Genomic DNA, 7624 nt, shown 5'->3' with positions numbered 1-7624 from the left:
TGACAGTGTAACCCACTGGGGACTTGAAAATGAGAATGTCAGTGCATTGCTTCTATTTATCTATTTCTTAAAGACAGAAGTGGAAAAGGTTGAAAGCAAATATTGTCTTGAAATGATGGAATATATTGAAACTCTTTTGCTGTTAAACTAGCCCAAGATCTGGGTCTGCCTTATACACAGTGGCTTCAAACACTTTTTGACTATGGGATCATGTGTTGATCAGAGAAGCCCAGTAAGTGATACAGGTAAAAATGGACCTGTTCCAGTTGAAGGGAAATCGGGCCTCTGGATGGGTCTCTGACTACATTATTTGCCCAGTGATCGTCATCCCTAAGATGGGATTCTCCTGGCTCTGACCACTCTGCTCAGGTTGTCCAGCCCATCTGTCAGGTCACTCAAATGATGCCCCTTCCTGCTGGGCCTCTCGAGTAGAGTCATCAGGGACCACATGGATGCTTCAGACTAGGACTATATCATCTCGTATCTCTACAGGGTATAGTGTAGTACCTGGCACCTAGGGAGGCCAGTGTGTGCTTGCTAAGTTTACCTGGATTTTCCATTTTGTCCCCCTTTCTATTACCACCTGTACCTGGGTTCTTCCCGCTTCTTCCATTCATCTCTGCAATGTTTCTGTTCTCTGAATTCTTGGCTTCTTCAGGTCTGGGCTATCCTACTAATATTGAGCCTTTCATTAAAACACTAAGATGTAATATTTGGGTGGGGACTTTGAATTCTTTGGAGATAGATGGGGACCTTGAATGACAAGAGGAATGACTATGTATTAAGCAAGACCTCTTTCTACAACTTATCATTTACACATGAGTATATCTACTTAATGAACACTTAGTATGAGCACTTACTATGTGTCTGACACTTAATGAGCACTTACTATGTGTCTGACACTGTTTCCGATGACAGAAATACAGCAAAGAATAACAAACAGAATCCCGGCCCTTAAGGAGCCTACTTTCTAGTGGAAGGAAACAAATATAAACAACATGAAAAAATAAACAAAAAAATAATAGATACCACAATGATAATTAATATAGGGTGATGTAACCGGGTGGCTGGGTGCTTTTGAATGTGTAGTCAGGAAAAGCCTCCCTGAGAAGGTAACAGTTTGGGAACTAATCCTGCAGAGATTAGAGGTAGAACATTTCAATAAAAGACAATTAATGCCAAGGCTTTGTGGATCCTTTCAGAAGCCGGGTGGGAACATGGCAATAGAGGAGATGGCAGAGAGCAGAAGGGGCCAGGTTGGATAGGGCTCTGTAAGCCAGGACAGGTAATACAATGTTATTCTTTTTTTTTTAAATTTAACTTTAAAAAACTTTTAAAAACTTACCTTTGGCACTTCCCTGGTGGTCCAGTGGGTAAGACTCCATGCTCCCAATGCAGGGGGCCTGGGTTCGATCCCTGGTTGGGGAACTAGATCCCATGTGCATGCTGTAACTAAAGATCCTGCATGCTGCAATGAAGATCCCGCCTACCGCAACTAAGACCTGGCGTAGCCAAAATAAATAAATATTAAAAAAAAAATTAAAAGAAAAAACTTAAGACCTCTTTTAACATGTGTTTCCAGTTTGTTGACTTTCTTTGAGAAAATCAAGTTGTAAACTTTCATTGCAAATTAAAAATGAGCTTCTTAAAAATCTCAACTTGACCAGATATGAAACAATTTAAAAACCTTTAAAGGTGTATCGAGAATAACCAAGATTATAAAAAAAAAACACGTTTGTCATGACCCAAAAGAGGTATCTTTAAGTAAAAATTATAAAATCCCGGGCTTCCCTGGTGGCGCAGTGGTTGGGATTCCGCCTGCCGATGCAGGGGACACGGGTTCGTGCCCCGGTGCGGGAAGATCCCGCGTGTCGCAGAGCGGCTGGGCCCGTGGGCCATGGCCGCTGGGCCTGCGCGTCCGGAGCCTGTGCTCTGCAGCGGGAGAGGCCGCGGCAGTGAGAGGCCCGCGTACCGCAAAAAAAAAAAAAAAATTATAAAAACCCCATGCAGCATAAACAATGCAGATAGTTCTAGTCATCTGGTCAACAGGCAAAGAGCAAGCAATTAAGGTCTTCAGCTCCAATCTTTTGTTCATTTCTTATTGTAGGAATTTCATGTTCATTTCTTCTTGTTGGATGGCTAAACCGATGACTGCAGAGATGGTAAGCCAGGCATTTACTCGGCACCACCCTGCTCAGTCGTGGGAGTGGATGAATTCTCAGCAGGTAGATAGACTGCATCTGTCTCTTTGCCGCCTTGTGGTGGAGGGTTTTCTGGGCGTCTGCATCAGTAGTTGAAGTTGCAGCGGTACCCATGTTGAGGTGGCTATTGACCTCTAGGTCTCCTCTCCTAGATTTTCCTTATCTTCTTCATTGCCTTCCTCTCTAGGCTGTCTGGCTAGGAGGGCCCCTGCGGAATCGTGGTCTCTAACCTGATGCATATTCTGTCTCATGGGTCTACCTTGCTCTGCACCCTGGTTGTAAGCACCCTCCATCCCCGCTCTGTGCACAGGAGGGTTGGAATACTGTGGTTCACTCCCGAAGGGTCTCCGCATGTGCAATGGTGGGCCCCGGTGGCGCTCTCCCACCCCACATTCTTCTCCTACCCTCACTATTTTGGTAATTATGCTGCTAACAGCATGGAGGACCCTGCAATGTGGAGCGTATCTATCACACAATCTGCAGCAATGTTGACCATCACCAGGGCCTGTAACACATGCTGCCTCCGCCTTCTCTTCTCTTTTCAACAATGTCAAACTCCACCCTTTCTCCATCTCCTACACTGCAAAGGTACTTCCGGGGTTATTCTTATGGCAGTCTGGTGTACAAATACATCTTCTTTGGTGTCATTCCTGTTGATGAAACCACATATGTTTCTTTCTTTCTTTTATTTTTTAAAATTTTTTGGCTGTGCCACATGGCATGTGGGATCTTAGTTCCCTGACTAGGGATCGAACCCCTGCCCCCTGCAGTGCAAGTGCGGAGTCTTAACCACTGGACCGCCAGGGAAGTCCCAACACATCTGTTTCTTAGGTTGAACCATTTGGCTATTCGCAAGCCCTTGGGTGCAATGATCTTCTCATCCCTGAAGGCAGGCGGGGGCTGCTCACTGTTGCAGTGATGGTGACTGGGACCCACTGTGGCAGCTGAGGCTCCTCCCAAGGTGTGATGGTAACTAGGCCAGGATGGTGATGGGGCTGCTCAGGGCTCTCTGGGGTCAGGTCTCCATTCCCACTACTGATCTGCAATGTTATTCTTAATAGGATGGGAAAGCATCGAGTGGTTTTTTAAAAAAATCGAACCTTTTACTTTGAGATAGTTGTAAATTCACATGTAGACATGGTGCCAGAGATCCTGAGTGCGCTATACTCAGTTTCCCCCAAGGTTAACGTCTTGCAACATTGTAATGCAATATCACAACCAGCATATTGACATTGATATAATCCACTGATTTTATTGAGATCGCCACAGTTTTATTTGTACTCCCTTGTGTGTTTTATCATACACTGCGTAGTTCCATTCAGTTTTATCACTTGTGTAGAGTCATGTATCCATCTCTCCAGTCAAGATACAGAACAGTTCCATCACCACAAGGAGGCTTTGTGTTGCCCTTTTATGGTCACATCCATGTCCCTCCTACCTCCATCCCCAGCCCTAATCCCTGGCACTCACTAATCTGTTCTCCATTTCTATAATTCTGTCATTTCAAAAATGTTATACGTATGAAATTTACAGTATATCACCTTTCGGGATTGACTTTTTTCCAACATCAATCTGTGTCAATATGCATGTATCAGTAGGTTGTTTCTTCTCATTGCTGAGTAATATGACATGTTTTGGATATACCACAGTTTATTTAACTATCACCCACTGAGTTGGTTCTGGTTTTTGGCTGTTATGAATAAAGCTGCTATGAGGACTTGCATACAGGTGTGAACATTAGTTCTCATTTCTCTTGGATAAATGCCTAAGAGCGTGATTGCTGGGTCATATAGTAGTTGCATATTTAGTTTTTTAAGAAACTGCCAACATATATTCCAGAGCCACTGGGTCATTTTAAGTAGGGGATGATCTGATTTATTATTTTGTTTTTGTTAAGACCATCCTAGATGCTATTTGGGACATAGATTTTTCAGGTTGCCAGACACCAGCTCCAAGGTCAAGAGGACAAAGATGATGGCTTGGTCTAGGAAGGCACTGATGGAGAAGGAGAGCAGTGGATTTGACCTCAGGCAAAGGACAGAAATTAGGAGTTATCATTTTTGAGTTTGGCTTCTATTTTAATATGCGTAGGTTCCTCACTGCCCTCCCTCCCTCCCTTCCTTCCTTCCCACTTTATGCTTCCTGAATTGTTCGGGATTTCCTTGTTTGTTTGTTTTCGGACTAAATTCTAAAAAACAGACCAAATCTATGCCTTCATTAAGAGATGTGTGCCTTTATAAAGCTCTCCAGAGAATGAGACTAGACACAGGATTTCTTTTTTTCCATCTTACTGTGCTTCCAACTGCCTGAGATACTGTCTCTGCTGCAGAAACCCACCCTCACTCCATTTAAAAAACATGCTGATGAAAGGATTCTGGGTTTTATGGAGAACTAAACAATAACTGCAGTGGGTTGGAAATAGTGATCTAGTTAGTCACACTGCAGTACAACTCAAGTGAATGAAAAACTGAACCTGGAACTTGGTATGTGAGCTGATAGCCTCAAGGGCACAATCAGTGAGAACTTGTCCAATTCCCTCTCATCTCTGGATTTCTAGGAGATAATCAGGAATGTAGGAAGAAGTGTATAGAGTGCATACAATGTGCTACACTCTTAACATATTTCATTTTATTTAATTCTCTATGTCACTCCACGTGGTAGTTAGCTGTCTCTCCATTTTACCTATGCAAAGACAAGGCTCGGAAAGATCAAGTAATTTGCTTAACACTAGTTAGAACACTAGTAGTAGAGTCAAGATTTAAATGAATTCTGTGTGTAACTTTTGTTCTTTCTTTTTCCATGCACAGGCTGAAAGACATGCAGTGGCAGAGCTGACGTATTTGAACTTCTTTCCTGCTTTCTGTAATCATGTTAATCAGGATTCTTTTAGTCTCAGTGATAGAAACCCAGCTCTAAACTGGCTTTGAATAAAAAGGGAAATTTGTAGGCTGACAATTTTAAATATAGCTTCAGGTATAGCTAGATTCAGGTGCTCAAACAATATCATTAGGACTGAGTCCTCTACATCTCTAGATTCTGCAGTTCCACTTTGTTTTCCATTTTCAGGCAGGCTCTCAAGTCAGGATGGTTCCGAGACAGTGCTGACTCACTTTTTCACTTTCCAAGTCTGTGGAGAAAGCCCCTTGTCCAGTTGCTTTGGAAAAGTCCTGAAATTGGCTTTGGATTGATGTGGGCCTATTTCAATTCTGACATAATCACTGTGTCCAAAAAATGGAACTAAATGAATTGGTGAGAACTGTGATATGGTTCCACCTCTAGACCTAGGGGATGTGTCAAGCCACATAAACACAAAGTGGAAAAAAGACAGCTCCTTGAGAAAAATATTGGGCTGCTATTATAAAAAAAAATGGCAGGAAGACATTAGGTAAGACTAAATAATGAAAGGCCACTGTGATACTCTATTAATACCATCTTATCAAAGCTTTTCCTTTTTCCCTCCCTCCCTCTCTTTCTCCCTTCCTCCTTCTTTCCTTCCCCTTTCCTTTATTTCTATAATGCTTATTAAGTACATTTATATGCATTATTTTCTTAGATACTTTGGACGTTACAAGATACATAATAAGGATCTATTATTATTATTCTCATTTTATTGAGTAGAACATTGAGACCCAGAGGTTGAAATGACCCTCTTTTCTCTATAAGAATTTGGAGAAAAAATTCTTATTTTTCGTGGAGAAAAAATAGTCCAAGCTGGCAAGGTTCAGTGATATTTATATGTCTAAACATGAGAGGGATAATCAATCATCTGTGCCCATGAAGAATCAAACCTGGGACCTTGACCTCATTAGCACTGAGCTACTAGCTCTTTGGAAATATAAGGCAGTGAATGGTATGAGAAAATTAATGCACATCACAAATGTCTAATGTGTTACTAGCCTGAGAAGGCCCAGGGGCAAATACAGCTCATTCTATGACTACAATATGAGCTATATGTCATTAGGAGCCCTTGGAGAGGATTTATAAAGAAGCACATTTTATGTACTTAGAAGCAAACCCACTTTTTTATTCATTGTTGACTGTTTTTTTAACATTGAGAGAATTGATGCTTAGTCTAAAGAAGCTATAAATGTGTTCAAGACACAGTAGAATGGGATCTGTGGTTCTTCTGGAAGGGTGATAAATCATAGGCACCATTAGCCTGGCTCTCCTTGATTAAAAGGGGTGTCAAGGTGAGCTTAGGAAATGAACCACCATTGCCTACTGTGATTATGAATCTGAGGTTTAACAGGCTTTCCTGAATCATCTACAGCTTTAAGAGATATCTCTGTCTGAGGCCTGTGCTATCAAAAAATGTCAAAAAGTGAATTGCATAAAAATATCAGAAATATTAACTAATCTTTCTCCACTTTCTACTGGAGTTAATCTGGCGAAAGGAGGCAGCACACTCCTGTGAACAATTATTCATTTAAGACATATTTCATAAATATTTATTGTGTACCTTGTGTCAGTCAAGCACTTGGGTTAAATGGACACATGTGGTCCTTTTCCTCAAAACTCTTACAATCTGTATTGGAGTGGGTAAAATAATAAATAGTACAAGAAGACAGGCAGACATTAGGTTGAATCCTCTCTTCTGCAAATGTTAAAGTTTACACTCTTAGTTTCCTTATCTTTAAATAGGTAAATATTACCTCCTATAGAAATAAAGTTAAAGAGACCATGTCTCTAGAGTGCCTATCATGTGGCAAAAATTAAGATGTCAGGAATTTTAGCACTTTTCCTGTTTTTTACCATTTTTTCTTGACAAATTACCCTTCTCTTCTTTCTCCCTCCTAACTGATCAAGAACTGAAGGCAAAACTTACTTTATTAGGGGAGAGTCCACCCTGCCTAGATTCTCCTGTATTCTCCCTGTACTAGGACTCATTGACTGAGGCGGGATGCTGGGATTGAGCATAGACTCGTCCATCTTGGAGGAAATAAACATTTTTCCCTCAAAGGAAAAGAATCACCTTAAATCTAGGGAACATTAATGCATATGCTTTTTATTTATTTATTTCCCATTATGGTTGATTACAGGATGTTGAATACAGTTCCCTGTGCTATACAATAGGACCTTGCTGTTTATGCATTCTATATATATTAGTCTCCATCTGCTAGTCCCAAACTCCTAATCCAACCCTCCCCCGGCCCCCTCCCCCTTGGCAACCACAAATCTATTCTCTCTATGTCTGTGAGTCTGTTTCTCTTTCATAGATAAGTTCATTTGTGTCATATTTTAGATTCCACATATAAGTGATATCATATGGAATTTGTCTCTTTCTGGCTTAACTTCACTTGGTATGATAATCTCTAGGTCCATCCATGCAGCTGCATTATTTCATTCTTCTTTATGGCAGAGTAATATTCCATTGTGTGTGTGTGTGTGTGTGTGTGTGTGTGTGTGTGTGTGTGTGTGTGTGT

The 7624-nt window shown here is 41.3% G+C and overlaps 1 pseudogene; it reads right to left on the bottom strand.

Annotated features, from left to right (window-relative positions):
- Positions 1-2175: 2175 nt before the first annotated feature.
- Positions 2176-7130, bottom strand: LOC114902955 (annotated as a pseudogene).
- Between the last annotated feature and the right edge of the window lie 494 nt (positions 7131-7624).

The sequence above is a fragment of the Monodon monoceros genome, unplaced genomic scaffold (genome assembly GCF_005190385.1).
Source record: "Monodon monoceros isolate NGI ecotype Baffin Bay Population unplaced genomic scaffold, NGI_Narwhal_1 Super_Scaffold_10, whole genome shotgun sequence".
Lineage (NCBI taxonomy): Eukaryota > Metazoa > Chordata > Mammalia > Artiodactyla > Monodontidae > Monodon > Monodon monoceros.
The sequence above is the reverse complement of the archived record's forward strand: the minus strand, read 5'-3'. Positions and strand labels throughout refer to the sequence as shown.